Genomic DNA, 7,160 nt, shown 5'->3' with positions numbered 1-7,160 from the left:
GTAACAGAAACACAACAATTCCTATATTCAGGTGATTATACACTAATGAAAACATACCCATGAATATTTTATTCCATTTGTGCCAATAGAGCCTCTTAAATGTTACACACTGTACCTTTAAATGCATGGCAGAATGTAAAGTGCTAATTTCTTAATTTAAATAGTTTTTTTTTGTTAATACATTTATGGCTGATACAGACACTTAAAACAAGGATGTTAAATATGAAATGGTATACGAGAAGAACAAAGATTTTTAAAAGTTATTGTAAAAAAAAAACACGGCTATTGAAACCAGATTAATTGACCCTTTATACAAAATTTAAAAAATAATAATTTAATGGCCAAAATGCACCAGAGTCTGTAGTTCATTCTGTGGCCACATGATGGAGAAACTGCAGCAGAGAAAGTGTTTGATGAACATGAGGTTTACATGTAGAGTGTATAGTCAGCACTATGTTGATTACTCTCTAAGGATTAGGAAGGAGCGTTGTGACGGCTACCGGAGAACAGAGTTTTGCATAAATTAGATGATTACATCTCCCTTTAAAATTGGCTTTCTAGTCCACTGGTCAGAGAGTGTTACACCAGCAGCTCACACTGCTGGTGCATAAACAAAATTTAATTTGTTCCACTCGAGAAACCTCTGCTCAACGAGAACATGTCAAACAAGCAACGGTGTTCACATTTTTCAGTAGTCTGGAAGGTATACTACTTAGTGACAGGAACAAGAAGATCTTTAAAAGAGCCGGACATTTTCTGTGTAGTGACACATTAACATTTGACACATTATGTTGTAAAATAAGTCTGGGATCTCTATGTGTTCAAGATGTGAGGTCATGTTGACTGCAATTTTATTTTCTCGGATAGGATTTTAAGTCATAATAATTAGATGAATATTGTCTTTACAAACAAAGATGATCTAAGAGGGAATGAATTACTATTAGAAATGTTATTAGGATGACAAAAGATGTGTGTTGAATTACACTAATTACAATAACAGACACTGATGTGTCTGTTCACAGGGTGACATGTATTCAGTATCAGTTACATAATTATCACAACTAAATACATTGTTGAATTCCCTTGATTGGTGATTATGTTGCATAATAAACATTCATTTTACAAATGATTTTGTTCCTTTTTATGCCCCAAAACAGTGAACATTGTGACACACATCCCTGCTGATGAAGGATGACAAAAATCAGCTTTTATGCTATGATAAGGTGTGTTTAATACATGTGTAAACTAGCATCCAAACTTATTATTTATTTAGAAGAAACAACAACAACAAACAATTTTACAGTTACTTCCACTGGCATGGTAATTATTTTATGCCTCTCTAGAATGAGGTATGCTTCATCAATGGAGACCAGATGTAACAGCTGGTTTGAAAAATAAGTTGCATAAGCACTCTCCAGTGGCCTAATTTGGCTTATCTTACATTATAATTAATACACAAATGAGAGAAAACTCTTCAATAACACATAATCTGTTTGTGAGACTCGCAGCAGAACAAAATTATCATAGCTTCTTGTTTCAACCTTCACCCTCTCTGCCTGCAGCTTAGCTACATCAAAATAATGAATGACAAAGCAGTTACACTCTTCAATTAAATCCCCTTGAGGACCAGTGATGAGCTCTAGATCATTCATTTTCATAATCAGAATAAAACAATGTAAACGAATGGAAGTCGTGTTTCATTTATTTCTATCAGCAGGCAGTATATCCATTATAAATGAGAATACAGTTTTTTACTTTTTACCTGAAGCTATATCATATCAATTTACATGATGTGTGATGAATACTTAGTGTATTACATCATCTGTTGACTTAACATTGTTGTAAGAGAGCAGTTTAATTAAATGAGTTAAAATTAAATTGAATGTTTGTTTTTTTTATCAGCAAGAAGATTAAGAAAATAACCAAAGCACAAGACAATGGTCTGCTAATCTCCTTAATTATCTGGGAATTAAAAAAAAACTGAGGCAATAGTTTGGCAGTTACCACAAATGATGAGATGTCTTTTATCATTTTTTCGTGTTTGATAAATTAACAAAGATACTCATTCTCACTATCCTGAGCTGAATATGGCATTTACCACATTGTCATCTACACTTTCTTTATGTCATGTGACTCTTTATCACAACATGGCCTCAATTAATAAGTTAAACGTACCCTGACAATGTAGAGTGAGTAAGTAGGGGTTTGGTGACCTCCTGAAACTTTGGTATGATACATAAAGGTTGGATCGATCAAACCAGGGACGTTACAGTTGAGCGACAGCCTAGTCCAGATCAAGCTGTTGCTGGCAGGAAGGAGACAAAGGACTTTTCTGTGAAAAGATGAGAGCATGAAGCGTGTTCATTTTTCATACTTTGCCTGTCTCAGTGTGTCAGAAAGACATCAGAGTGCTCCAGAAATTCCTCCGATACTTAATACTCCATGCCGCAGGGCAATCAATAATTTTACTTTGATACATTTTCATAACAATTTCTGACCTCATTCAGAAATCAGAACATCTTATCAGTTTCTGTACATGTATGAAACAAGTCTCATCGTGACTTGCTTCATCAAGCATGAACGGAACGGAAGTCGAATGATCATCAGCATTTCAAGGTTATAGCATATGGCAAGACGTCTGAATCCACTGACATTTCTAGCTTTGGCTGTATCTTTGATGTGCAGGGATGCAGCAGGGTAGTGCATATAGCGCATGCATAATAAATTAAGCCCAAAGACACAGAGCAAGTCGGCCTGGTTGTTTTCATTGTTCATGCACAATCTTACAAGAAGACACGACATACCACACATGCACAGACAAGATCAATTCACCTAACTCCTGATTATATGCTCTGACAACAAACACGTGCCCATGGATTGCTCATTAAAGCTCTGAGATCTTATCGTTGCTTGTTTATATTTATGATGTTTTTGCAGTGGCATGCCAAATGTGGCTTTGCAGTCATGACGGAACTTTGAAGTGAGGTTTTTGAAGAAAAGATATGAGGCCGAAGGCAGAGCTGACCCTGCATTACCAACGGCTCTTTCTTTGATAGCATATGTGTTCATTTGATGCAACTGGAAACAAGTGACTCAAATAATGTGATCAGTTGCAGTAAGCTTTTCATCTTACTGCTATTTGTGGGTGAGGGTTTCAGACTTACTTGATTCTCTAAGTTCATGCAAATGCACCTGGAAAGCAGACCATTAAAATGATCTCAACCCAGTTATGATTGAATCACGTTTTAGCTATACTGTGTCTTTATGTTGTAGGCTACCTGGTTTTGTAAAATGCATGCACTAATGTATAACTTTTTTGAAATTCAAATTCTGTGTCCTTGTGACTGTCTAGGACAAGGTACCATGAACTGACAACAAACATTATCGGCCTCACAGTGATTCCTCTTCCTCTTAACCTTTCGGTCTCTATTCACTGTATACTCTCCAAGAAGAGATTCCAAAAACCCATCACAAACAAATAAAAACTGATCTCATGAGGTTGTAAAGTAAATGCCATGTCTAGTCCACTTAACAGTCCAAGGTTAACACATTATAGCAGTTAATTCTAACAAAATAATTTCAATTTCAATTTCAATTAAGTGCCCCTGCACTTACAAAGGACATGGCTGCAGATAAGGACATCTTCCAGCTCAACAATCGAATGGACCTTTGTGTAGAATATTCGTGTAACCTGTATAATACATTATGCAAATATAGACTTTCTGATAAGGATATTAGCTTCTGTCAGTTAAAGTCATTTTGTCACAGGTGAATAATTCAAGTCCATTTCAATTGAACTGCAAATAGAATTCACATCACATGTAATGAATAATGTGAGTACTATTAATTACATAACAGGCTTTAGAATACAATAGAATTCGTCCAAATGCAGAATGTAAAACAGCCCCTTTACTATCTAAAACATAATGTAGTAAACACTGAAGGTATTACAAATAAAATGCATGAACAAACAAGAAAGGAATAGCCAAAATATTTCAGTCTTCATATTTATGTTGCTCAGGGTCTTTGCCCCCTGATAAATGAAACTGAAGGCTTAACAATTCAGAGACAAGGCACATATAACACATGAAAAATGAATCAAGAATTAATCACTAAAACAGTGCTCTGTCATCTGCATCTTCAAGGACAAGGCCGTCTGGCCTGTTTAAGTCCATTGTTTAACACCACACAGCTCTGGCTTCATATGTTTGCTTTCATTTCCCAGAGCTCCAGCCATTGTTAAGATCCCAGACAGGTCTGGCCCTGTGCACTGGGTAACACAGGGCTGGATGACTCACTTGCTAAGGGCCTCATTAGATAGAAATATACATGATGTGGAGAATATACGTATAACAGCATAACACTGATAAGGCAAAGCACAGTACAATCCTTTGACACAATGTATGTCATAGTGCAGATGTTTCAGACAACGTCCCATCTAGGCTCTCACAGCTGAGGTTTACATATGAACCTCAGATTTATTTAGCTTTGCAGTCTTATATTCCAGGATTTATGTTCACATGCAACTATTTTGCATTAACAAAAGCCTTTCAGGGGAAAACATAATGCTGCTTGGATTAAGTTTCGCATGAAGGCCCATATTTCCCTCAGCATTAAAAAGTTAATGAATATGCGAAAGTGATCTACGGTGTGTTTGTTGGAACTCGCTTTAGGCGCACATTTAAGTGAAAAGGGCATTACAGATTTTCTCACTGTGTATAGCTTCATGCTCTTATCATTTGAACCATATTTTTCAATAGCAGCAACAGGCCACGACAGAGCTGCATCAAACCATGAACCTTAAACCTCAGTTAAAGTTTCCTTCATGTATTTGTTATGTGTTATGCTTTTTTTTAATCCACATCAAAGAGCTACACAACATCACCGAAGAAAAGCTGTACGAGATTTACCAACAGATGTCTCCTTCGTGTGACATGGTGCTTCTCTGGTTCATGGTTCTGCATAACATCCATGAGTAGGGGTCTGCTGGATAGAGTTTGTCAACCAAAAATCAAACACATGACTTTGCTAAAAAAAAAAGCCTTAGCCTAGAATTTGCCTCTCATGTTCTGAAAGAAGCAAGATGTCCTCTTTGGAAATAATGATGGAAAGTCATCCCTGACCCGGCATTTGCTTGATATTTTCTGTCTCATGATAATGTTTTCTGCATGTGAGGAGAGAGCTGGAAAGAGGCCTTTGCAGGAATGAAAAAAGAGAGTTTCAGTCTAACAAAATATCAGAAAACATTTAATGTTCGGTGGATAATCCTTAAACACACAGAATCAGTAATATAACTCTGCAGTGAAAATAACATTTAGAAATTCCAGACTGAAATAGACCCTGTGTTAAACACCTGGTAATGGGTTTAATCTGTAACATAATTCTTGAAAACCTGAAAGAGGCATTCAGTACATCATGTCATCTTGCTAATATAAGCATATAATTACTGCTTGGCTGAGCATCTAGTGATTAAACATTCCCAGTTTCCAAACCCATCAGTATGTCTCAGCAGAGTGCTGGAAGAGGACAGTAATTGGTCAAACTCCAGCTGAAATCATTTGATACAAAGCAGACGGTTATATCACATGTAGCATCAGTATTTATTGTGCAGTTGTTCATATTATGTGGTGTTTTAAAACTGCTCAATGTAGTTTACTCATTCACTGCAGGTCTACAAAATTCAAAGCATGAGGGCCGTGCCTTTTGGGATTTAATAAGTAAGAATAAAAAAAGCAATTGAATGTTAAAAAGGTATTCACATACATGCACGGACACACACACACACACACACACACACTCAAACTCGCACAACTGAAGAAATTGTTCAATATAAGAACTTCAATCAGGAAAAGGCAAAGTAGAGCTGCATTACATTATTTTCAATTAATTAGACCTAACACAATAAATTGAAACCTGACTGGCCTCGACATTTACTCCTGAAACATTTAGACTTTCTTGCATCCGAACAGGTGTGACACTGTTGACAAGAGAAATAATGAATGTTGAAAAAAAAACATTTAATGATTTTCCTCAAAGAGATGATGCTAGACAGCCTATTACGAAGGCGTGTCATTTTCTGTGACACATCCTGTGATAAACCACTGTACAAATTAAAGTAGTCTCATCCGCCCCTGCAGGGAAAACCTTGTTACCAAATTGTTTGGTAATGCTATGGAGACCGTGTGGAAAGAGTCATTAATGCTTTGGCAACACTGTGACATTATTTAACTGGCCAAATGCTCTTGGGGTTTGTATCCTCCACACCACCAGGAAAAATCTAATTATATAAATGCCTCTGGATATTCATGCAACTGAATATTTTCATTCAAGTACACATGTGACATGGACCAACACAAATACATTTGAATGATTTCAGAGACTACTGGGACACTGTAGAATTTTATAATTTGTAAAATATCAGAGCAATACATTCATTTTACATACATGCATATACAGTCTTAGATTTATATCTGAATATCTGTGATGCAATACCTACGCTACTCCTGGAAGGCTGAATAATTAGTTCAATGCAATGTTTCAAAGCAGGGAAGCATACTTTGCTCTAAATTCATCGAGTATAAAACTGCCAAGATTTTAAAATAACAATAATAAATACAATCATAGTGCACACCAAATTCCTGTGCATTTTTTGTAATTGTTAGGAGTAAGTAATGCTGCATTATGCTCACTGTCTGTGGGGCCCCTCAAAAGCCTGCTAAGCATTTTCCAGTTCAATGACAAGATGTTATTGTTACTCAATTATGCTTTAAATATGGAGGGATAGTTTAGTTTAAGACTTTCCCATTAGTGACTAAGGACCGGAAAACAAAGTCAAAAGCCACACACAAAGGCAAAATAATAATTTTCCAATGCTAAGCTTGGAACTGATATTTTTCATACTTACACTTGTCATCCAGGATCACTTGTCCCCTTATCAAGTGAAATGAAGAGCAAGGCTGTCACAGTAGAGGCACCACAAGTAAGTCAGTTGTTATGGAATAACCATTTTCACTCTCAGATTTCCTTGGAGTCATGGTTAGATTTAATTTTGAGGGGCCAACTTGGTCACTCAAAGGAATGCAAGCATCTGGTAAAGTCTTGAGGCTGTCTTTCCATCATTCAACCTAGTTCCCATCAGTTAATATGAAGTCTTTACAAAG

The sequence above is a fragment of the Morone saxatilis genome, unplaced genomic scaffold, assembly GCF_004916995.1.
Source record: "Morone saxatilis isolate NCDOM2014 unplaced genomic scaffold, NCSU_SB_2.0 Contig18, whole genome shotgun sequence".
Lineage (NCBI taxonomy): Eukaryota > Metazoa > Chordata > Actinopteri > Moronidae > Morone > Morone saxatilis.
This window is presented reverse-complemented; position numbering follows the sequence as displayed.